This window comes from Acomys minous (assembly GCF_964271855.1).
Source record: "Acomys minous genome assembly, chromosome: 17".
NCBI classification, from domain to species: Eukaryota; Metazoa; Chordata; class Mammalia; order Rodentia; family Muridae; genus Acomys; species Acomys minous.
In genome coordinates this window covers 13846932-13873260 of record NC_140500.1, presented here as the reverse complement: position 1 = coordinate 13873260, position 26329 = coordinate 13846932, and the positions used below count along the sequence as shown (strand labels likewise).

Below are 26329 nucleotides of genomic sequence, written 5' to 3'. Positions count from 1 at the left end.
GACTTTTAAACTCCCAATCTTAATCCATTTGCCGTACTACTGAAAAACATAACTAGCAGACAGGGATTAATTCATTTCATCAACTCCCCATTTTACCAGTCTTAGTAATGTTAGCACATGATCTTAAAAATCATCAGCCTATAAGGTGGAAACCTCAAATGCCAAGAAGTCTCACCTTTGCAACACAGGCAATGGGATTTCCCTTGAAGGCAGAACTGATTTCTTTCTAGAGGAATCAGAAAATTTTAATTATCTTGCTTATTATTTAAGTAGCAATGAGAATCCACATGCTGCAAAAAGAGCAGCCACAAAACTTCTTCGGAAAGAATAAGCCACCAGCATTAGCAAGAGCATCTTGAAAGGCCACATGCTTTAGTACTCGGCTCTACAAGTAAGAAGCTGAGGATGTTGTGTAGCTTTTGCTCTTTTTCTTCTTTACTGCTATCACTGTTGCCAATGCTTAAGAATAAATGATGATGGAGCCAGGTGCGGTGGCACACTCCTTTAATCCAGCACTCGGGAGGCTGAGGCAGGCAGGTCGCTGTGAGTTCGAGGCCAGCCTGGTCTACAAAGTGAGTCCAGGAAGCCAAGGCTACACAGAGAAACCCTGTCTCAAAAAAAAAAAAAACGGAACAGAAAAGAAAAAGAAAAAGATAGCAGGCTACCAAGAAGAGACTTGATACTCTATGAGCATATACAGGGGGAAGAGGTCCCCCTCAGTCACAGACATAGGGGAGGGGAGTAAGGGGAAAATGAGAGGGAGGAAGGAATAGGAGGATACAAGGGATGGGATAACAATTGCGATGTAATATGAATTAATAAAATATATTTTTTAAATGAAAAAAGAAAGAAAAATGAATGAATGATGGGAAGAGTTAGAACAAACTTGTGGCAACAAATACTTGAAAAAAATATTCCAAAACTTATCCAGAAGAGGAAAAACAAATCAAAACTGCACTGAAATTTCACTGCACACTAATCAGAATTGCTGTCGTTGAAAAATAACAACATTGGCTTGGCTGCCATCTTTGTTGACTTCTGGTGGGAATATAAGTAAGTCCAGCCATTATGGAACTCAGTAAGGAGGTTCAACAAAAACTAAAATTAGAACTGTTATATATAGGATCCAGGTGTACCGCTCCTGAGCATGTGCCTAAAGGAAGCCACGGTCAGCAAACCACAGCTGTATCTTTATATTATGCTTACTGTAACACTATTTGCAGCATATAAGACACAAATGCCTAAAGCACCTGTATGCAGATGAATGGATAAAGAGAATGTGGTGCATATCTACATGTTAGGCTTATATTTATCCTGTAGAAGAGCAAAACAATGTGATTTTCAAGAAATGAATATAACTTAAGATTATCATGATAAGTAAAATAAACCAGACTCAGAGATACAAAAGCCACATATCTTCTCTCATATTATACATACATGCATACATACATGTATATGTATGTATACATATGTATATGTGTATATATATATACATGTACATAACTTAAAGTAGAAGAAAGCATATTTGGGAAGAGGAAGGGACCAGCAGGAAGGGAGGACAAATGAGGTTAATGAGAGTCTATATGATTAAAACACACACACACACACTATATATATGTATATATATATGAATACATCATATATATATAATATACATCATATATATGCATCATAATGAAACCTATTATTTGTGCAATTAACATATACTAGTTAAAAGGGGGAAATTGAGGCAAGAAAGCCTCTACATTTGGAAATCTAGTTTCCAAGATTTCTGAACACCATTACTTCAATCCCATAGAGATGTTTTGTAAAAGTATCTTTTATTCACCTGATTCAATTGTTGACTCAAGGGTTTATTGCTAAATAAGATCACCCTTTTTAGCTCTTTCTAAACTCTGGTTGGCTGGTTCAATGCAGCTGTTCTGGCTCAAATTCCTCTCAAGCTAACTGACTCAATCTCTCAGCTTCTCACTGAATTAATTTGTTTGGCCTCAAAATAACTCTAGCAATTTTTTCTAATCTTCTGCTCCTTCTCATTCTCTGGCTTGTTCTGTTTTCACCTGTGTCCAGGTTGTTCTCTCTGCAACCGGTCTCTGTAAAACTTTCTTAGTAAAAACTGCCTCTGAACTCCACAAACTGAACTGAACTGCCGTGAACTCAGCTCCATTGCACTGCCTCTCAACTCACTGACTGCCAACTGATTGACCTCCAGCTGATTGCCTGACTGAACACTCTGAACTCCACTGCTTTTCTCTGTGCTCTCTTAAATAGCCTCGCGTTTGTGTGCTGTTCTCCTGAGTGTTGGGTGTATCCTATCCTAGTCCGTCAAAACTTTCCCTGATTCATCACTTTGTCTGGCCCGCAATTAGACTTCATTGTTTGGGATTAAAGGTTTGTGCTAAGGGTGTTTATATTCCAGCCAGAGGGATTAAAGGTGTGTGGTGTGTCTGCATTTCAGCTGGATCACACAGACCTAGAAGGTCTTTGGATGTGATTAGAGCAGTCATGTTGTTGAATTAAAATTCCTCAACACTGTTTGCCTGTCCACTGGAAAGGGTGCAATGCTCATCAGGTCTGGGGCACCAGCGTTTTGTGAGGGTTCTTCCTTTTTCTCCTACAGACTCTACTGCTCCTTTGCAACCTAGAAAGTATCATTTTCAGTTTCTATTTAATATCAGCGAGGTGAGTATTGTTTTTAGCCTTAGATTCCAAAAGTGAAATCCTCAAAACTCCAAAATTAGACAGATTTCTAAAAGTGGATTCCCGTGTCATTCACCCAAAGACTATCTCTCAGGAAATGGGTGGGAATAAAATCTTTCCTTCCTGTCCTCCCCCCCTCGAGCCATCACAGCTGATGGATTGGAGACGTCAGCTTGTCAGGTCTTATTGGACGCTGCCTGATGTAAGTCTACACTGAGGCAGTGAAAATCTGTTGGCAGTCAGCTCTTTTAATAAGTCCCAGCAAACAGGAAGAAAGCAAATCACTCTGTAAGATGCTTCCTTCGATATGGTGGGGGAAATAGCTGATGCTAAAGGCCTGATACAAAGGAGGTTTTTAACAACCAACAGTTCTTTCTTTAAAGAAAGAACTTGAAAAAACAAGTTTCCCCAGGGACTTGGGAATTCTAAGGAACACTACAGTTCCGTGTTCGTGATGTCCTGTGGGTCCTTGCCAGTCTGTGGGTTCTGAATTCTGGTGAATAATATGGGTGCCTCCTCTTCTTAGTCTCAATCTAAAGAGGGCCCCTCCAAGAACACTCCCCCCTCCTTCCCTCTTCACCAGAAAGGTAATGAGGACTGACATGACCAGGGTGCTGCCGATGTATGACACAACACAAAGCACCGAGCATTCCAGAAAACCCCAGGAGAATTCCCTAGAGTTCTGACTTCTAAAATTGTTCCCATTGCACTAGCTTCACATTATTAAGATCAAATTAGGTGCCATGTTCCTGAAAACAGCACTCCGGTCTTTTCAGCAATCCCCCGCCACGGTGTCAGCGCATTGCTGGAGTCACTGTGGTGCGAGTCTTACGATGCTAACAGCTGGTGAGTATGGGGGCAGGACAGTCACGGTGCTGATGAGGATGAAGATGATAATGGTACCCACTCATAACACTAAGGCAGATTCTTAAAATGACCCAACAAGGTGAAATATTCCAAGAACAATTATTATATATGTAGTCATCCAATCACATTTCTGGGGCCTCTCAGTTACCATTTGCCATATCATACTGGAATAATTCATATGTAGCAAGAAGTGAATTTCAGAAGTCTGGCTACCAACGGTCCAGCTAAACAGATTGCATGGTTAGATCGAGGAACACTTCCTCTTTAGTAGGTGTTAATCAAGTAATGACTGCTGAAGGCCGAAACAGCATAAGGCTCTCATGGTGAATCTCGCTTAGAAAGTTAACTGCTTTCTTCACTTATGACCTCCAAGATGAGTGGCGCGTAATAAGTGTTCAGCTCGTGAGCTGAATGAAAGTGTGCATGATCGTATAAAAGGACATCTGAATGGATGAGTTAATGAGTGCTTGTTGAAGCACACATTTTTCTGCTTTTTATAATAAGTAATACTTGTGCTGGTGATAACCACATTTTAGCAAATTTTGGCTTTATGCTCGTAAAAAAATAATAATCTTGGGCTGGGCATGGTGGCTTACATCTATGACGCCAGCACTTAGGATGCTGAATCCGGAAGATATGAAGTTTGAGGCCAGTCTGGGCTACACAGTGAGACTTCGTCTCAAAAGGTGTGTGTGGGGTGGCTATCTGCTCAGGAAACCTGAACCCTTATCTTCCAAATGGACAGTTTAACATTATATGATCTCAAGGGATATATCACAAAATGTGATGCCACACACACACACACACACACACACACACACACACACACACACATGACAAAGCAGAGGAAACTGGCAACAATTACGTCATGAGAGCAAGTCCTTTTTAAGCCATTATAAAGTTTGTCTCCATATCCAGAGAGCTAGAATATACGTGAAAACACAGGAGTTTATCCCTATGCAACACTGCTGTGTTCTTTCTAGAATTTCCGTACCTTTTCCACAATGCCTACATACAAACTATCACTCTCTCCTTAACGATTAGAGTCCACGATTGCTGAGCTAACAGCCACAAAATCTTTTCTGTATATTAAAAAATCAAACCCTACAATTGGAGTCTCGTTAGGAGAGCTGGTGACCTCCTAAACCAACAGTAGGCTAAGAACTCTATGGTGCTAAGAACAGATCAAATTTGCTTCTGTACCTACAGCAAGATTAATAGAAAGGTCAGTATAAAGTGGGGTCTTAATAGATGTCTGCTAGCTGTTAAATAGAGGGATGAAACTAGAACACAGATAGGGGAAATTAATACTGTGCGAGGTCAGAGATAGAGCAGCACAGTGTGAGGAGGTAACACCAGAGAGGCTCCACAGACGATACAGATGTGAGTTCTGTTGAATAGTGACTGTGCTGGGAGTCAGTACAAAGCCAGGCATCTCGTTTGGAAAGGTCCTAAGCATTCAGGGACCACAGTAACGTCACAGAGGCATCTTTTAGAAGGTCATCTGTCCCTTAGCATCTTACTCATGGAGAAGGACCCTTACTGCATGGTCACAATGAGCCCTGGCAGGTGCAAAATAGCATGCTTTGTAAAGCAACATTGTGAGAATAATTCCATAGATAAGCTTAAATGTGTGTGTGTGTGTGTGTGTGTGTGTGTGTGTGTGTGTGTGTGTGTGTGTAAAAGAATAAATGACAGGGTCAGGCAATGAAGGTGGGGGAGGTAAAAGTGAGAAGAAAAAAATTTTCCAGTTGACGGAAACCCTCCTTTCTTGCATTTGAACTTGAAGAGCTAATTTGTTTTCTGACATTGGATGTCATGTGTTTCTCTTTAGGAAAGCAAGTGATTGAGAGGAAGTAGATGTTTCAGGGGCATGTGTTATTACACTCTTGCCATGCCCATGCATGTTGGGCCTGCCTGTACAGTTTTGTATCCTTGAGACTGGGAAAAATCCCTTCTATATATTCGTCACACATAATACCAAGACCCTGATGTGACCAATAACACATTCTAATTAGTCCTGGTACTGCGACTATAAAATAGACATAGAAAAACCTACTGAATGTGCAGACACAGAAAGCAAGAAAAGTCAGTTCTAATCAAAAGGGGAAATTAAGGAAAATGCCTTAACGTTTCCTATGTGATAAGCACATTTGAATTACATCATGCTTTATCCTTGCCTCTCTGTGATGTATCGTGTGTGTGTGTGTATGTGTGTGTGTGTGTGTCTGTCTGTCTCTCACTGTGCGCATGTGTGCGTGTGGTATTCATTCAACTGTTACAGAAAACCTTCAGTCTAGTGACACTATCATTTTACAATTAGCAAAGCTGAAGTGAGGATGATTTTACATGAGTTAAAGAGCTAGTAAACGCTTATGGTTCCCAAGTCTATAAGAATTTAGGCAGGTCAGGCTGACTAAAACACATAGTAGCACAGGAAAGAAAAAGAGCATGACAATTCGAGGGCATAGTAATAGTAACAACAACAACAATAACCTGATTTGAAATAAAAGGCAGTGCTGCATAGCAATGGCAGGGGTCATTCTTGCCTGCCATTGACATCCTCAAATGGACCTAACACATGTGCAAGCCTCTCCCCAACTCCAAAGCCTACCAGAGCTTCAGTCTCTACATGCTTTCCCCACAAGAACATGGGAGAGGTTTGGCTCCCTTCTGCATAGAAGACAAAAATCTTACAAGTTGATCAGTTGAGAAACTTAGTGATAGGCACGTGAGGAGTCCTAGCTGTTAAAGCCACAGGCTCTTCACTCAGTGCTGAGGGGGAAAGACAAGAACCTAAACTGAAACGAGTGGGTGAGAGGGAGAGGTATGAGGCCGGGGCCGGCAGTTTGTGATGATGGACAGCTCGCTCCTCTAGGAACCTCCCATGGGACTGGAGATGCCCAAAATATAAATAAGAAGCCATGGTGCTGCCTCACACATTTAAGAGGATCTGGAAGCCCCTCCAGTCAATCATGTGAAATCCTATGTAGGTGAAGTCGTCACATGAGCTTAAGCTTAGTGGAGGTGACAAAGTCAATGCACCACCAGTCTGTCACAGATTATGTGGCTTTGCGTGTATTAGTTCAAATGGGGAAGGCACGCTTCAGTGAGCATCTCTCTCCTACTTCTTGGTTGCATTGCACACACAGTAGTTGCAGATGCCCTTAGAGACTATTACATTGCAACGCCCCACCACCACCACAGGTACAAAAATATACACATGAGTACTTACCTGCCCACTCAGATCAATCATAGGCTGTCTGTACTCAGTGTGGCTCAGAGGCCACTGACCACCCTGCACACACACACATACACCTGCTCCCACACAAATTTGCCCAACTGCCTTTACTCGTGGTACACACACACACACACACACACACACACACACACACACACACACTCAGCATCACTCACACCTCTCATTTGCAACAGTTCAGAAGTCAATTTACAGGCAGCATCCAGTGTATCACCTTTCACTTCTGTGCCCAGCCTTCCTCCTAATCTCAGCCTCGCACAGTGATGTGATCCACTCGCTTTCTGAATCAGTCTCCTATGTGAACACCCATGATGCATTCAGCTTCTCATCCTTGTTTGCTTTTGCTCAGTTGAGTGAGCACTTAAGTCACTCACATTAATCAGATAGCTATCACAAAAAGCAAAACACAACAACAACAACAAAAACTCTGTCTGCCATTGTAACTCAAAGCAAGCACAAACGTGTTTCTTTTCAGAGAAAACGTCCTTAATTTTTAAATACATTTTAACAAATATTGCTTGTGTATGGAATATCTACTCAGAATTCTTCCCTAACAACCAGTGTGGTGATAACCGTGGAGTGCCAGCATGTGACTGTCAGACACCTTCACAATACACACTGCCCAGGGCTTCCAGTCAAGCTGGGCCAGCATGTCTATTCATTGTTTGAAGATCACTTTTCCTCATATAAAATGTGTGGGCCTGCTCCAAATGCAGACATCAGATTCACAGGGCAACTTTGGTGCATTGCACATGCTTCTGAAATCTCTTCTTATGTTCACATGGCTCTTTTGTGCTGTGGCTATCTGGACCTTGGGTCAGGAGGCAATTCCGTTCTTTTACAGAAATGGAAGGCAATTTTCTAGGGCAATCACTCTTATTAATTGGTGCTCTTGTCCAGTAAGGTTCTGCTTGCAAGTGGCCACACTGGTTAACCACAACACTACTTGTAGGTCTGCAGTCTAGTGCACTTTTTAGTGGATAGAAAAGGTAAACCCACAGTTCCTGTATAAAGCCAGGAAAGAGGTGGCCCCAGGAATGGCTGGTGAAGTTAACTCACAGCATGAGGAGAATCCTGGCAAAGGCTAAGGGATACACGTGGACTAATGGACACATAGGTAAAAGCCTATTTTTTTCTAATTGAAAAATAACTTTCTCACACGGATAATTCCCTGGCTAGTGTCACTTCCTGGCATTTGCCACAGGGTGTCTGATTCTCTGCTCTGGTCTACATCAGCCAAACAGACTTCCTTTTCTTACATACCCAGTCAAAAATGGTATCCTCGTTCTAGCAACTGTGGACAGGATGTACTGAGATGCAAGGTCCTCATGGTGATGTACTTGACAAGTCACACTGGCTTGGATCAAAGGTCATGTTTACGGAAAGCACTTAACTCAGTAGCAGATTTGTGCTCCTTGAAGGGTCACCAACAGGGCGTGAAGCTCAGGTCTACCCTCTTATCATAAGAAATGTCTGATCTGGTGAAGAAACAATGAAGGTTTCTGACTGGCTTCCTTCTGCCAGTGGGCTTCATACGGGTTAGATGCCTCCAAAAAGCCTCAGCTTTCTAACAAATCTACTGCAGATCCTCAAAGACCCCTCCCATTCTTTGAAGTTTAGCAAGGACCTATATAAATACCTTTTTCATAAATGGGTCTTCTGGAGCTTTCATATAGGAAGAGCAAGCCTGGAAGGCAGGAAGAACTCTAGTGTAAGGAGTAAAAGTGAGAGAGTGACAAGTAATTAAGTTTCATTCCTTCTCAAGTCTCTGATGGGGTTGGAGACCAGATAGTTTAGTCTTACAATTAACCTTAGTTGTTTAGGGATTAAGAGGTTTTTAGGTCTAGATAGATGCTTTAAGTTGACAGAGATGAGATATGACAGATATTGATTCTCATACAGAATTTTAGAATCACCAAGACAGGAAAGATGTTTTCTACAAGATTGCATAATACAATTAGCCAAAACACCATGAATGTAACATTTATGTAATTCCTGACTGTTTGGTAGTTTTTCTTGCTGTATGTAATTTTTTATTTATGTACAATAATATAAATGTATACGCAATAAAATAAAATAAAATCTTTAGAAAAAAAGAAAATGTGTCTACATTAAAAAAAAAAAAAGAGTGAGAGAGTAATCTGGGAACTTCCCAGAGTTAGTGAACAGTATTTACTAGTTTTTTAAAAAAAATATATTGTCTATTATGTAGTGGGATAAGTGTTCAGATATATATAGGCATAAGCTGGACACTGCAGGGCATGGTGGTGCAGGCCTGTAATCACAACTCTTGAGGAGGCAGAGGTGGCTGGATCTCTGTGAGTTCCACAGCTGAGGGCCATTGGTAAAGAAGGTCACTCAGATGTAGATTTGATTAATTTGATTTTAGTCTATGTTCCTTTCGGTTCCTTTCTGTTGTGGCGAGAGCAACCAAGAGGTTCTTGCATTCCCGCAGGAGGAAGATGCAGGCCTTGGTGAGGGTGCCCAGAGGAAAGAAGAGTTTCTGATGTAAAGAAAGGGCAGCCCCTAGGGTATCTGCATGAATCTGGATGTGGTAGTGAAGGAAGGGGATAAATTAAGAAATCTTTGAACAACTGGGTGACTCTTCGCATCCACTTCCTGGACATGATGATTAGAGTGAGAATTTGAGAGAGGAAACTATGTTTCCATTTGTCACCTCGTGTTTTATGCCTGCCAGACCTGTGTGGGAATATTCAGTGGATGACTAGACGGTCTATAGAGTGCAGGATAGGAAGATGTCTACTTGTGAGTTGCTGCATCTTAAGGAAATAGACTAAGGGAACTTGCTTGGTATACTTACGTAAGCATGAAGACCCCTTCTGACCTCAGCTGACAGGATTAGATCCTATTTTCATTTGTCTAGAATCTTTCTAGGCATTTGGAATAATGACAGTGCTTGGGTGTGGGCATTGGTAATGGGGCGCCTGAGTGTAGGGGTGGTGGAAATGGCAAAGCTCTGTGGTGTCTGCTAAATTTTGGTGTGAAGCTGCAATAATGCTAAGCAGTAGCGACCATTAAAATAATACTAAAAACTCATTCAACTGTCCCAGTTTTCAGAATAAATAAATGTTCACTTCCTGCATAGCAAGAAAAGAATGAAAATGGGACTTTAAGGCAAGGGTCTTTAGGTTGCCACATCTATCTCCAGTTACAAGTGGAAAGGAACAACAACAACAAAAAAACAGAGTTAGCAATGAATAGTGAAAGAAAATGCATCATAAAATAGGAATAAAACCACAAGAGTATGGTTTTGTGGGGGTAAAAGGAAGAAACAAGGAAGTATTTAAAGGAGAACATCGTCAGGTGCATCATATGCCGCGGGGGAGGGGGTGGGGGGACATTTGGCACACTGACTGTTGGCGCTGGCTGCCCCATTAATCAGGTATGAATGGAAATCAAGAGAAGTGCACTGGAGAGACATGGAGTTGAGGAAAGAAACACTATAGACAACTTTTTCAGACAGTTTTGCTATTTTTAAGAAAAATAGTGATATGAGGGAAGAGACAATGGAAGATGAGGATAAAGGATCTTTCAGTTTTCCATATAGGAGACAAACATTTTTATTTGTAACTGGTAGAAACAGAGAAGGAGACATAACAAAGTGTCTGGAGAGAAGCAAGGCTAGGATCCGGAATCTGAGAATTTAGAACTAGATTCAAGATCTTCATCCTTGAGGAATAGGCTGGCTGTACAGGTTGGTCCCTGATCAAAGCAAGGAAACTCCGTGGCACCTCAAGTGAGAATGGAGGTCCTAGCAGGGCTGCAGTTGGCTGACAACTCTGTATGAAAATGAGCAAGTTCCTTGCAGTAGCACCATTTTCTCAATGACTTATGCGACTGATTTACCAGCAGGGTGCAAGTGAGAGAGAGGAGACGTGTGTGTGTGTGTGTGTGTGTGTGTGTGTGTGTGTGTGTGTGTGTTGGAGGTGACAAGGGAATGTAAGGTTATTCTGGGATGAGAGTTAGCATAGGAGCTGCAGCAGGTGTGCTAGGCAGGACTAAATGACAATGTGAGAGCCATGGCATTGTCCCAGCAGTCGTATTTCTCTGGGACTGGAGAGCTTGGATGAATACAGGGCAGTTGTGCAAGTTCTTTCAAAGCATAAAGGAGATATGAAGTAGGTTTAGTCAGAGCTATGTATCAGGCACTGCTCTGCACCCTGTCAAGCGCCCTGGCCACCTCTGCCACTCTGGCTGTGGATGACCATGGAGATGACCACCGAGACCACCTCCACTTGAGACTTAGCCAACCTCATTTAGCATCTCACCTATGGTGTACAGTTCAGATTAAGCTTCTTGCAGCTTTGACTTCTTGTCCCAGATGCTCTGTTAGGAGGATATCAGACACGCCCAAAGTAGTTACTAGAGAGTTTAGCACTTGCTACTCAGGAATACATGACTAAAAATGGGAGTTTGTGCGTTGTGGCTTCTGTCTTTTGCTTTTCACTACAGTTCAAAGGGCTCTTCAGAGTTTTCTGGCAGGATGAAGGGCTGCTTTATCCCACCAGTACTCACGCCACTAATACCAACTTTCTCTCCCTTTGAGTGATTTTTCTGGTTTTGGACTTCTGTAGTCTGCAATTGCTTAAAAATTGTTTTTTGTTTGTTTACTCCACAGTCTGCCTCCAAGAGAATTCAGGGAAAGATCATTAGCGTCAGGAATTGCTTTAGAAATTAGATCCTTTGTGGTCAACTTTTGTGCAGCACAAATTGTACTCTGCAGCTTACTGAAAAGAGAAGACACAAAGTTGTGTAGGTGGGAAGTAAGGTGAGTCTTGGAGGAGTTACTGGGAGGAGAGAGGGCATGTGTAAATGTGACCAAAATGTGACCAAGAATTGCATGAAATTCTACCCCCCCAAAAATGAATAAAGGTGTTTTAAAAGAAGAAATCAAACTCCTAAGGTGGGACTGTGGACCTTTGTGAAGACCACACTGTGGGGGAAAGTGGAGTGTTGGCAATTACTGGACTACATTAGCTGCACAAATCCCAATACTTTCACCTAGTAGACTGCAGTAAGGTGAAATACAGGTTGATGTATTGGGTTGGGTTAGGCCTTTGGTATTGGGAAGACATGTAGATTCTGGAAACAAAACCATAAGATGTTGGGAGTGTGTCTTGAAAATAGAAGCCAGAACAGTTAAGTGAACCAACTGCTAGCTGAAGGACACTGTTGAAAGTCACACACACAGTATTGAGGCATATTGATGAGTCAGTCCCAGATGCCAACAAGACCCCACGCAAAATCTTGGTACTTACGTGTAAAAATTCTAACAGGAAAAGAATTGCATTGTAAGGCCCATATACAATGAAAAGATCCTCCTGAAATCTCCCAGAAGACAAGAAAAGCACCTCCCTTTTGGCCAAAGGAAAGAAATCTCCTCCTTGTCCCCTGGAGGGGAAGACCTGGTGGCACTCAGAGGAAGGACAGCAGGTTACCAAGAAGAAACTTGATAGCCTATGAGCATATACAGGGGGAGGAGATCCCCCTCAGTCACAGTCATAGGGGAGGGGAATAAGGGGAAAATGGGAGGGAGGGAAGAATGGGAGGATACAAGGGATGGGATAACCATTGAGATGTAACAAGAATAAATTAATTTAAAAAATGAAAGAAAAAAAAAAAGAAATCTCCTCCCTGTGTAGACACACTACGAAAGGCTCACACAAAGCAAGTGTCTCTCAAAATGACTCGTCCTCCTGAATTATACGCTTGCTTCTCTTTTCCAGCTCTCCAGGCAAATAGGGGCAGGGTGTAGCGTAACCAGAGCTGCAAAACACAGTCCCAATAAGAGGATCTATAATTGGGAGGGAATCGTTTATATGTTGAAGGAATTGCAAAGGAAAAATCTTGCTCGTTACAGATCTGCTTTAATTGGGAAGGTCATGGTAGGATGGGGGGAGGGGAGGCTGTTAAACTAGGAGCAGAGTAGAGTATAGGACTTCCTTCCCAGCATGCACTCATGAAACGATTCAAGTTTCTTGCAAGTGTGTCAACAGGGACTGTCACAATGCCCCTGGGATGAAAGCCTAGTAAACAAGGTGATGATGGATGGAACGGGCTTGCTAAAATACTGCAAACGAGGTCCAAAGATGAAGGATACAATGTAGCATCACAAGTGCCACACTAGGCTAAGGATTGGTTATCGCAGTCCATGTCCTGTCATCTCCTAGAAAGCCCTGGTGGGATCCAGAGCTCTTGCCCTTAGGGGTTGTCATCCCAAAGCTGTGGTTGCTTCTTCCTTCTTCCTAGCATCGCTCTCTTTATCCTGACTTCCGTTCCCTGGGACTGTTTCCCCTAGAAATTGCTTGCACAAGTGCTTCTGAGAAGCGGAAATTACAGGCAGGCCGAAGTGTCCTTAGACTTCTCTGGGTGCCACCACTGACTCTAAAAGTGGCTGCACAATATATTCTTCTGCAGAGTCTGGGACACACTGGACCCTCGAGAGATAATAATTTCCTCCTCCTTCCTCCCTCCTCCCCTTCTTCCCTCTTCACTTGACTCAGACTGGTTCACTTGAACCACAAAAATTTGATAGGGAAAAGCAAAAACAGCTTTTGGAGGCAGCAGAGTAAAGCAGCTGTGCTCCCCACCTATGCAAAGCGCCCCCTCCGGACCCCAGTCTTCTAGCGTGAGACTCAGCTGACTCCATACTTCCTAGTACTTTCTGCCTCCCTCCACTGTCACTGTCTGGCCTCAGGACAGCTGTGTCCCCCTGGAGGGATCGAATCCCTTGCTGGGGCAAAATCAGAGAGTAGATCAGGAATTAGTCCCTGGATCCTGTCACTTGGAATACAAGGAAGAAAGGAAGAAGGAGAGGGGGGAAGGTGGGAGGGGAGGAGGGTGGGGAGGTGGGCAGCTGTGAGGAGCGAGGGGGAAGGCAGAAGGGCAGCCGTACTGAATTTGACAGGTTCACATGGTTTATTTTTTTTTTAACTAGCACAACCCATTTGCAAAGCACTTGTACAGTCATACAGAAGCGGGGGGTGGGTGGGTAATGCCAAGGCTTGTGGTGTGTGGGGCAGGAGAAAGGGAGAGAAATAGAGACAGAAAGAAACATAGAAAAGAGTACGTATGTGAGTGCGGTGTATATATGTGTGTTCGTACAGGCACGCAGGTCCTTGGAGCCAAGGAAGGGGAGTGGGCATTCTGTTCTATTACTCTCTGTCTATTTCCTTGAAACAGCACCTCTTGTTGAACCTGGGGCATCATTAAGACCAGGTGATTATCCTATCTCTGCCCCACAGCCCTGGGCTTATAGGTGCCCCTGGGCATACATGGTTTTTCACTTGGGTGTTTGGGGGGGTCTATACTCCGGTCCTTGTGCCTGTGCAGCAAGGCACTGTTACCTGCTACAGTATCTTTGTGGCCTCCCTAATTAATTCATTCCATGCTAGAGTGCCACAAAACCAGCCAAACACACAGTTCACGTAAGAACAATGGGTCAGATCACAGACACCTCTTGGCTTCTTTCTGTCTCCCTACAGCAAGAACTTTCTTGGAGGTCCCAACAAATGGGAAGCCATCACAGGACTGGGACATAGGCAGCCAGGCTATTCTTAATTTCCTTCTACATAATAAGTGATGGAAATTGGATAAGCATATATAGAATAGTTTCCATGGATGAGGACCCAAAGACTTGTGAGGAACACTGACTTTATTGGACTCCACCTCGCCACCAAGAGCCAAGATGGAGGAGCTCTAGGTCAGGGCAAGAAGTGAAAACGGAGAAGAATGTGGTGGCTGGTTAATTATAGATGAACTAACGTTGATAGTGATTAGACCACACTATTGAATATCCACAGTCGCCTTGCCTTGTTTCTGGACAGTCCTGGCCACTAGTCCATCCTCCACATTTCTTCCCACTGAGTGTTGCCCATGAATGTCCAGTTACACCCACGGATCAGCTTGGTGCTTAGTATCAGTATCCCTTCTGGGGTTTCCTGCTGAAGTCGTCACAGCTCTTTGCCTGTTCAGCATGCCTCTTTTAAGCCAGCCCCTTTGTAAATTTTACATCTTCTCTCCACTCCCAATAATAACAGGCTCCAAAGGCTCACAATACCTCCTGCTGAAGGGACATTTTTTTTTAAAAGTATATATATTTAAGAAGCCATTAGGCAGCATACTATTTAAGCTGTACACTAATCATTTCCAGCTATGAACTTGTTTCATTCAATTCTCATAGCAATCTACAGAGGTGGGGGACAGCCATTAGGGAGGGACAGTTACTAGGCTCAGTTTTCAGATGCGGAAAAGGGTTCAAAAAGACGTAATGATGCACTCGCTTTTCGGTCTGCATGAAAAGCGCAAAGGACTAGAATCACTAGTACGTGGCAGAGGTGGGACTTCAGGAGAGAGAGTCTAGCCCCACAGTTTGCACTCTTAACCTTAGGGATCTTCTAATCCATTTCCTTTATCTTGTAGACGAAACAGTGAGACACAATGAACCTAGTACCTTGCACAGGGACGAGCGATGGTATACCAACAAGGTAAGCCATATTTGGAAGCCTTCTAATGTTTGGTTCCATACATGGCCATGTTTCTAAACAATAGTTTCCTCCCCCCTCAACCCATAGTCTATGGCCTTTGTTTTGTTTTATTTTTATTATGTATGTATGTATGATGTATGTTTGTGTACATGTAAGTGCATGTGCACATGTGTCTGGAGGCCAGATCTTGATGTCCAGCATCTTCCTTAATGCCTGACCACTCTATTTTTTTTTTTGAGATAGGGTCTCTCACTGAATCCAGAGTTTATTGATGAGCTAGACTGGCTGGAGCAAGCTCAGCCTCCATTTCTCCCAGTGCTAGGATACAAATAATGCAGTGCCATCCCAGCCTGACATATGTGTGTGCTAAGGACCTGGACTCTGGTCTTCACGCTTGTGAGTCACCCCTCAGGCCTAGCCTCTGCTTTTATAATGGCTCTCCTTGAGTCCTTCCATTGATTTGTGTATTTATCATCGTACAATGGCTCTTTACTTTGCCCATGTCATGTAGAAGCACGGCACGTGAGATTAGGATTGTTAAGATTTCCCCTGGTCATTTGGGGCTTTAGAACAGCATACTCCAGTTTCTGGCTATTCGCTCATTAGCTGTGAAGCCAAAGCATGCTGCTTTAACCCTCTGGAAAGCCTGATGCTAGGTGTGAGGGGCCTGACAGACTGTAAGAAGAATGCAAATCTTGTTATTACAGTAATGGCGGTCATTAGTCCTTTTAAAAGCACGTTGCACTCATTCCTTCGGCAGAGTCTGTGAAATGGTGACGAGAATATAGACTCAGATGGTCACTGTTTCTCAAAGTGGAAGGACGCGGTGCTGTGATTGCTGCTGGGAACAGAGGAGGCTGTGAGTAAAAGGCTTAAAAAAATGCAAACCGTGTTCCCGTTTATTAATGGCTTAAGATGATAGCTTTGTGGCACAAAATGGAAAACTGTAATAACAGAGAATCTGGCAGTCGTAGAAACATACCTCTGCATGCCTCTTTTCTCCGGGGTATGGGAGAATGTTGTCCCCAGCCCTTTCATAGCCTCAGCTATGGGTGTGTAGCCATCTGCATTATGAGAGACCATGAGCCTCTAAGGGGCAGGAACTTGTGCGTTTTATTCCCTACTTGCAAAGCCAGCAGCATGGTTGACACACCAGGAGGCAGCGGTTGAAGAATGAATAGATGGGCATATAACTGACTTTTAGATCACCTTGAATTCTCTTCATTTTCCTTTCACTCAGCAACCACTGGCTGTTGAAGGCACTCTAAGAACAATACGCTGAGTAGCCCTCCTAAAGTTGTGTGTAGAGTGGGACTAGCATCTGAGAGGAGGAGCCGATACAATTTTTCAGGATGAGTGGAAAGAGGTATTCGAGCCTGGAGAATTCCTTACATCAGTTTCTGAGGAGCGACCTTTGGTTTCCTGATGCTTTATCATTTAACCAGCCCTCAAAGCGTTCCTACCCCTCCCGGTGCAGCTGGATATTTGCCTTACTTGTACTAGACAAATAAAAACCAGGTCAGAGTGTAGATAACGAGATACAGTTTGTTTGGCAGGGGCTTTAACCCAGGAAGTGGGGCCGTTGGTTTCCGTGTGTTCCCTTATTTGTAATCTAAGAGCCAAGTTTGATTGTTCAAGCCTGCGTTAGCACTATACAGGCCATTACCAGATTCTAAAATATTCAGCATTCTCCAGCTATTTTTGTGAACTGCAGAATTCTGGTCCCTGTTCCTCCACATTCACATTTGGAATATTTACCAAAGGCTTCTCTCAGTGTCTCTGTTTCTATCTCTCTGATCTGTCTCTGTCTCTGTCTCTGTCTCTGTCTCTGTCCCTGTCTGTCTGCCTGCCTGCTTGCCTGTCTCTCTCTCTCTCTCTCTCTCTCTCTCTCTCTCTCTCTCTCTCTCTCTCTCTCCATCTCTCATCTAAAACAAAAACCCAAAGAGAACTAATGACTTAATTTAAAGCTACACAATTAAAAGCCAGCTTCTAACTCCACCTGTTTGCCCAGCCATCCTGATCCACCTCCAAACTCCTTTCTTCCTTTGATCTCTAATTTTGCTTGTTTAAATGCCTTGACACAGGGTATTGAGGAGCCAGGAGTATTTCTGAACTTGCTACGTATCCAGAGCTGCTTTTGAACTCCTGGTACTCCTGCCTTCCCCTTCCACAGACCGAGAGGTTGGTCATGTGCGCCCACACCCAGCTGCCTTCCTCTGATCTCATGTCGTTCTCTGCCTGTCATAGATGTGGATGATGATAGAGATTTCCAAAGCCAGGACAACTCAAGGACCAAGAGTAATACATTTATGGAGAGGCAATCTTAGAGAAGCGAGGAAGGGCTTGCTAATATGGAGAAAGATGAAGAAGAGGGAGGAAGAACTCAATTTCAGAGGAAAGAGAAACACGGAGGTGCAGGGAACGGATGGGTCGGGAAGCCTGCTCCCTGGGTCTCTTGTTTATTCACGAACTTCCATCGACGAGCTGGCTGAAGGGAAGGGGTGGAGGATGAATTTGGAGAGTGTAATACTTGGCTCTGTGCGGGCATTCGCTTTGCTGCTGATGGGAAATAGCCTACAGGATGAGAGAGAGAGACAGAGAGACAGAGAGAGAGAGAGAGAGCAGGAGTAGGGTGGGCGAGACAAAGAGGAAGACATATGGGGAGGGTGGTGGGAGGAGACGAGCGAGGAGGAGGAGAGAACACACTAAGCAGTAGCGACACTGTTGGAAACATAGGAACCACCCCCAGAAACAAAATGCCAGTATATCTGGGCAGAATTGAAATTGTCAGCTCACATATCTTTGCTCTGAGAAATATTCCCTTTTCTTTTCCTTTCAAAATGACTCGCTATTTCAGCGTCAATAAAAACTTCTAATAGACGCTGGGATGGGTTCATCTCTGCCATTGATGGCCTCTCTGCTCGGACCCCATAGCTAGGGAAATTCAAGAGCAGGTAAGAGTCTAGATTCCATATGAACTTGCACTTTACAAGATGATAATGGGAGAAATGCATCCCCTCCCGAAGGAATGAGGAAGCTATCATCTTTAATGCTCATACTTCCTAAATATAATTCCCGCTCACTTCTCAGTTGTTAATGTCAATAGGAACAGAGGCAGTGCCATAAAACAAGTACAATTAGATAATAACAACAAAGCTGACTGCTTTGTGAACAGTCTCTTCAAGGGCCCTAGCAAGGAGGCTTTGGCTATGTTTTCACTTAACAGATAGGAAGAGCAGTGAGCTCCAGTTAGCTTTAGGAGTGAGAGCTGCAGAAGCCAAGTTCACAGAGGTTAGGTAGCCAGGCTCAGACACTTGGCTAACTGGTGCAGGAACCAGCATGGTGAGGGGAGTCCCTCTGGCTTCTAATCCTGTACAAGAAGCTCTGAATCTCACTTTAGGCAACAGTTGAGTGTTAAACTCCTTTCCCACTAACCATTTCTTGCCCCTGGTGACTGGATATTGTTTTTAAACCCTTTTGGTCCCTTATTTCATCCATATGCCATTGAAACAAATAATATGATCAGAAATTAGGCACTGCCTAATTTAAAAATCATAAATAATTAGCTCCTGGTGAATTATAGCTGCATAAAAAACAAGGAAAGTTGAGACTGTCCATGATGTACCACATCAGATGCCACTGCCTCTCCCCCCTTTTTTTACTGCCTTTGAAAGGCTATGCTCCAGGCCATCTGATGACCATGGTCTTGGGTCCTGCCCATTGGACCTGTGGCTTTTCCCCAACCTTGTCCTTACTCTTCTCCTCCCCCAGTTGTGGGTGCTCAGGATTCAGTTTAAATCACACCTTCCTCTTCTCTGCCTGCTCTTCTGAGAGCGCTCATGGTCCCTCAGTAGGTGTCCTACAGGTGTGCCAACTCTGTGCTGATGGATACCAGATCTGGGCATTCAGGTGCAAAGATGTAGGCACCGCAAGACACCCTAGGGAGTGCGTGTAGCTTTATCTCAGAATCGGTTGCATCTTCTGTGTTGACATCTCGACTCCACTCCATGCGTTTCCTTACTAGTAATCTAAGAGGCACCTTTGACTGTTCATGCATGGGTTAACACTATACAGGCCATTACCAGATTCTAAAATAATCTAACATTCACAAGCTACTTTTGTCCCTCCCTCCATCAACTGGTTCTTGTTTCTTCACATTCGGAATATTTACCAGAGGTCTCTCTGTTCTCTCTCTCTGTCTCTCTCTGTCTCTCTATCTCTGTCTGTCTGTCTGTCTGTCTGTCTGTCTGTCTCTCTCTCTCTCTCTCTCTCTCTCTCCCTCCCTCCCTCTCTTCCTCCTTCTGTCTATCTGATTATCTGTCTGCCTCTCTGTGTCTCTCTCTATATATAAACCAATACCTAGAGAGAATAAATTATTTGATTTAAAGTTACAACATTAGAACATTTAGAAGCCAACTCCCAAGATGGTTCCTTTCCAATATATCTTATTGTCTTTGAAAAGAACCAGGCTCTTCCTCTGTGACCCCATACTCACTTGTCCTCTCTTCTCCCCAGTTCCATTAAGATACGCTGATCCAAACAAAACCTTCTCTGTCAAGGTTTGAGTTTAAACCTTTGTTCACGTGATTATTCCCACTTTGAGAAATATTGGCTTCTCAGCTATTTGTATATTCTACATCCTTTGACGTCTAGGTCTAGGACCACTGTCTCCATTTTCTCCAAGCTGTTGCAGAGCTGTAAACTCAGCCAGTGCAGACAATCCTCTCCTTTATAGCATAGGAGTCACAGCATCTTTTGAATCACTTTACCATGCTAGGTACAACTCGCTCACTTCTACTCAACATGTTTGTGTAGGCAGACTTTGCTTCTTGAACTGAATTTGACTTGTGAAGTAAATTTGATTATGCCTTCCCTATTGTGCTGCCATTTATGGTGAGGACAGCTCTGGGCTAGGCTAGACACTCCACCATTTGTTTAAAATATAAGGAATCTAAGAATAGAACCTGACATCAAGTCTTTAATAAAGCGGCATCCAAAAACCCAGAGGAAATCTAGTCCATAGATAACGGAAAGCTTAATTTCACAATTAGCTTAAATTAACTCACTCGTTCAACAAATATATAATGAAGCCTTGCTCTAAGCATCCCACGGATGTGGAGGCAACCATCCAGGCAGAGGAAGACCCATGTATGTAAAGGTTAATCAGGGTTGTAGGTAAATGAAAAGAAATGGGTAGATCTGAGATGTATTCAGTAATAGAGACATAGTAAAATTTGAAACCTGAGTGAGGAGGATGAAGGGAAAAGAAGAATCAAAGATGGCACTGGCACTTCTGGCCCAGGCAAAAGAGGGGAGCAGGCTGTCCCCTGGGATGGAGAAAGGTAGCAGAGTTCATGAAGTCTTCCATGAAAAGGCAGACGTCGAAATGCTGAACTGGATGGAACTGTGTCAGATGATTAGAACTCCAGGCCACTGATGGTCTGTCTCAATATGGCCACTGTGCTTGTCTGCAGATGCTGTTTCTCAAAAAGCTCCCCGCAAGAAAGACCCAAGACCAGGACAGCACGGAGAAGGCGCTCAGGCCAGCACCTGACATAGCCCCCGTTTGTGTTTGCTGAGGCAGGAAGAGCATGAAGTGAACCCTTTGATCAAAGAAGATCAAATCTGTCCTATTTATTTTTTTCCTTCATCAAGTGAGTCACCAAGCTTGACTGAAAGAAGGACTAAAACCAATTCGAGAAAAGTCTGCACCGGGTGTCCTAGATAGTAGATACACGACACAAGCTTATACTGAGGAGGCCCTTCAGTCTTCGATCCTGTCCAGGTGTGTGTCCACCTGCTGTACAATCCCGTGGTGTGAATCAGACTGACATTCCTGTTCAAGACTCTTCACTGAGCACAGCTCAAGGAAACACCTGAACCTTCCTACTATTAAAGTATCAATGACCTTTCAGTCTTAGAAGGAATAGAAGGCCTCCCTCTTCCCAGCAAACACCTCTCTGGTAATGCTACGAGGAAACTGGAGAAGGTAATGACTTGCCTGCCCAGCAGTAACTCCACTGAGCTACCACAAAGCTGTGGAAGTGCCGGGCTCTCCTCCCTCCTGACGAGCCACTTTCTACCACAACACCTTGCTTCGGTGGTTAAGTAAGGAGGGCTGCGGCTGGAAGAGTGGCTCCCGAGATCTGTAATCATGGTGATGGGCTACAGGGAAGTTGGTTACTGGCCAAGTCTCCATTTTCTAAGTCGCCATGGGTCCTTCATCAGCTGTGTAAAAATGACCCAAGTGAAGTGTGGAACGCTTCAAGAGGGCAGTAGGTAGGATGATCCTGTGACGTGAAAGGGAGGACACAGAGAAGCTCCTTACGGAATCTAGGCATAAGCTAATGAGGGCGGTAAGGATGGAAGTGAGGAAAGGACAGTGACTTCACTTAGGGCCACGGTGCAGGCATGACGGGAGCCTGACCAGCTGTGTGCACAAAAGGAAGGAGGGGCAGAGAAGAATTACCTCCAAGCACATGATAGTAATAATAAGGTAGAGGACTGTGTGAGAACACTCTCACATAAAACAAATGCTGGAAATTCAAAGCCTACATTTTCCTATCGGTGAATCTGCAAAATCACCTTCACACATGAAAGAGAGCAGCACATTTGGTCTTTACAGAGAATGATCCGCTTTCCACTCCACAGGCACAAACCTGGCCTTTCATTTCTTTACTGCTTCATCTATACCTGGCTCTTCCTCTTCCCTGCTGAACTATTGGCCACTAACAGATTCTGGGGGTGAGGCAGTTATTGTCTTTGGTTATCTACCCACCAGTGAGCCCGCAGGCTCCGTAGATAGTTCCAAACCTGTTGTCACACAGACAGCCCTGGTTAAAAATCAGTAGCAGGTCATAAACCAAAACAAGAAAACTTAAATGTGGGTGAGGGATTTGGAGCAAGAAAGAGGGATGAAGGAGGTAAGAGGGAAATAACAAAGAAGGCAGGTGGAAGGACTCAGAATACATTATCCACGTTATGAAACTGTCTACGAATGAAACATAATAATAATAATAATAATAATAATAATAATAATAATAATAATAATAATAATAAAAGGTACCTTCTATCATGCACTGAGACCTACATACGGTGACAACAAAAAAATGAAAGATTGTCCTAATCCATCAGTGTTCCCACATATAATTTTAGTTTGACCCATGTGTACACCAGATGGCTAAAATAGAAAGATGAACGAAGGAGTATGGGACAATAAAGGGAAGGAATGACATCTGTTAATTGTCAGGGAAGGCTTCACAGAGGAGGAAACATTTGTGTTAAGTGTCAAAGAACACTCCAGTCCTTCCCTTGGGATTAAAAAAAAAAGTGAGGGGGGCAGCAATTGACAAGAGCTGTTGCAAGTATGGGAAGCAGCAGACTATTGAGTGCAGGGAGTAGTCAGCCTTGTCATCTGTGCCTTCTGATGTGGCTAATTCTCATGCCGTGTATCTTGAGGAAAGCCAGAGATGTGGAAGAAAGTGACAATTAAATAGGATCAGTCCAGTCAGCAAGGGACCGATGTCCCAGAGGCTAGCTGAGGACTCTGGGCCTCATCTTATTTATGGGAGGGAGTCAGGGAGCCCCTGGAGATTTTTAGGGAAATGAGTTTCCATCTCTCCATACCCAATTCTCCATTATGAGCAGCATACTGAAGTCTTATTTCATTCAATAAGGCAGAGGCTATGATGGCTTCCTCCTCCAGATTTGGTTTGAAAAGACCACTGCAGTCAGTCCTTCCCAGCCTCCCCCTACAAAAGCGAAGCTCCCAAGTTGACATCAGCTTCCTGTAAGGGGATCACTGTGGGCCATGCCATGTTTTTGGAACTGGCATCTGAGCAGGCCCTCGATCTTTATCCTTTGTGAAAGAATGAAGGAAGAACATATCTGAGGAAGTTTTGAGAGCAGGCTTCTTCTGGAGGACAACCTCTTCTCCTTGAATTAAACTCACAGGAGCATGGTTTTCTCTCTCCCATAGCACACACACTGCTGCCAGGTTAAGACATGCCGTTCTCCTGCCGTGAGGCTGGTCCCCCGGCAGAAGCATCTGTGGCTCTCTCAACCTGGACTAAAGGCATGTGCTGGGACCCCGCCCTCAGGGGCTGTGTGCCTGGGCATCCAGAGCCATGCCTTGACCATAGCACCAGCCTGTTATGTCTTCCCCATTGGAGAACTCCTGCCTCTTTGTGTCTCCTGTCAAACTCTCTTTTTTTTTTATAGACATATTCTCAGTTGCGTACTAATAACCACAATGACTGATTGTGACAGCTGGTACAGCCATGTAAGTAGGCTCCTTTCCCAGGGCTCGAGGGGATGGAAGACACAAGATTCTTTTTTTTTTTTAATTTCTGGAAATAAATAACTTTGTTCTGAAGTATGTGTCACTTCTGGGGATGACAGACCAACAGACTTAGCATGTATGTCCTTTACACAAGACCCTAAAGGTCTGGGAAAGTGAATCAATGCTGTGCTTTCTACCATTTCCCACTTGTGAATTTTATCCTTGCAGTAGGAAAAAAAAAAAAAGAACACTCCCCAGTCCTCCTTGCACTGAGACACATAACTATTATGCTTCATGACAAAGAGAGAAAAAAAAAAAAAGATGGCAGGTGACCATTCAGTGTTCAAGTACACCCTCTGCTCCAGGATTCCATATGGCATTTCTTAGTTTCCACCTTTGACTGAACATGCAAACATAGAAGTGTAGACACAAGTGTGAGATGCTCTGGGCAGGTTGGCTATCAAGTCTTTACTATGATTCACACAACACCGGTACCAAACAGCCAGCATAGCAAGAGGCTCGGATCACACCAGGCAGGATGAGAATAGCATCAGCCAGGAAAAGGAACTATATAGCACAAGGGGCATTAAAGAATGGTCGCAGTCTCTGAGCTAGTAAAAACCCACCAGTCCGTTACAGTTTGAGAGTGTACTGTGGTTGTTATTCCTCTTTCAACCATCTTTAACCTCCAGTGAAGAACTTGCGTGTATGTGGATACAAAATCCCGAAATGCTTATAATACATAATTCTGCTCGCAGAGCTCAGCATTCAGTAGTGTGTAAAATAAGAATTCGACTGTCTGCCTGCGTAAGATATTTTTTTTTCTATCAAACTTCAAGAAGCCAGCTGAATATTAGAATGTGCTACACAAGAAATGCCTGGCTGGTTCCAAAAGGAGAGCAGGCACTGTAAAGCAATTAATAAATGCTACTTACGAGTGGTGATTAGCTCTTGTCTTTTGTCATGTTATTGGTGAAGGGGTGAGGAAAGCTCATATAACCCCCCTGATTTGGAGTCTGGATTTGGGTGAGAACACAAACTCTAGATTCACCCCCCACCTCCGGCTTATTCCACAAAGCCCAAATCTGCTGGACTTAAGAATCTGATGCAAAACTTCTGCCCATTCCAGCCTGCCGTCTCTGTCATACATGTCGGAGAGATGACTGGGTAGGTAGAAGCCCGGTTAAAACCAATGGCCACAACCACCTACTGACATCATTGTGGTAAGCATGCCTGCAGGCTCTGCCACTACTCCCTCCTACAGATCACAGGGAACCAACAAGAGTAATGCAGCATTTTCCCCTTTCTCTTCTCGTTTCTTTGGCGAAACATAACGTGTCCTCAAGCCTTTAATCAGACAGTTGGCATTCATCTGTTCTGCAAATGCAATATTCCTTAATTGTGCTGCTTAATACAGTTACAGGGCTGTGCTTTGGCCTTGCTGCCTCACAGAACAGTGCCAAGACTCAGACCAGTCAGAACCACGACAATTTAAATGCCACACATTATTTAAAAAAAAAAAAAAAAACACCTACCAGATCCTGACACCATGGATCAGGACCAGTGGAACCAACCCTTCAAAAGAGAAGGCGGGGGGGAAAGGTAGAAGATGGACACCTCACTTTCCTTACTGTGGTACTCACCCCTTTCCTCCTCGTTCTAAATGCTATTTTTCCTTTCCTTCTATAGCACTTCGGTCTGCAATTCCATTAAATATAATAACAGTGTAGCAATACAAAGAACATCATTTTCTAGCACTAAAAACTTTCATTTTAAAGCCGCTTGTGTGCTCCAAAATTTAGCAATGCATCAATTTCTCATCAAGGCCAGGGCACACATCACGCTGGAAGCTTTAAGGTTCAGTGTCTTTTGTGCTTGTAGTCTGTAAGCAGGTTGAACTGAAGGCCCTTTACAGCTAATTCATTCTGATGGTTCCTGATGCCAACCATACTGATGCAAACTCATCGCTCTGCATAAAACAGACCCACGAGTGTCAGCTAAAGGAACAAAACCCCACGAGAAAGTCAGGTGCACCACTCAAGAACTATACATTCACAACTTGTAACCTCTCTGGAATTTGAGGTTCCCACACCAGCAATAATTATATTGGTCTTCAGGAGAGAATCCAAGGAAAGAACTCTTTCAAGAGCACAAGGTTTCAAATCCATGTGAAAGCCGTCATGTCATTCGACCCTGTTCTGCCCATCTGGGCCACACAAACAAGAACAGGCTGGTTCTGAGCCCCCTGGCTGCTATTTGGAAGCAACCTCTGAGCTCTTAATGTACATCACTCCCCCCAAGACCTCACCCCTTTCCAGCGCTTCTGAGCTAGAGCTTGTGCTAGGTCAGACCCTCATTCCGTACAGTCTTCCTATGTTCTTCCGTGCAATTGGTAACAAGAAGCAGTGATGTGAGGCTTCAAAACACAGGGAAAGGAAAACAGCAACGACAGCAGGCAAGGAAGCCAGCCTGTCAACACTTCCCCAGGGCTGTTGACTCATTACCAGGTGATAACATTTTCAAAGACTCCTCTGTCCGAAAAAGTCTGTTAGCTGCTGCTGATAGCAGTAAATTTTCCTTACTTGGTGAACAGCTTGGCCACCGTTCTACCACCAGCACCTACACTATTCTACAAATAGTTGTGGGCTGCAAATCTCCCACCAGCTGCCCTCTTCCCACTTGGTAGCAACCAGTAGGCATAAGCCTGTTGCTGTG

General features: G+C 43.8%; 1 protein-coding gene across 4 annotated transcripts in view; it reads right to left on the bottom strand.

Moving 5' to 3' along the window:
• The window catches only part of GRIN2B (glutamate ionotropic receptor NMDA type subunit 2B), a 459317-nt gene that overhangs the window by 167458 nt on the left and 265530 nt on the right, over positions 1-26329 (bottom strand). The gene's annotated exons all lie outside the window — the stretch shown is intronic.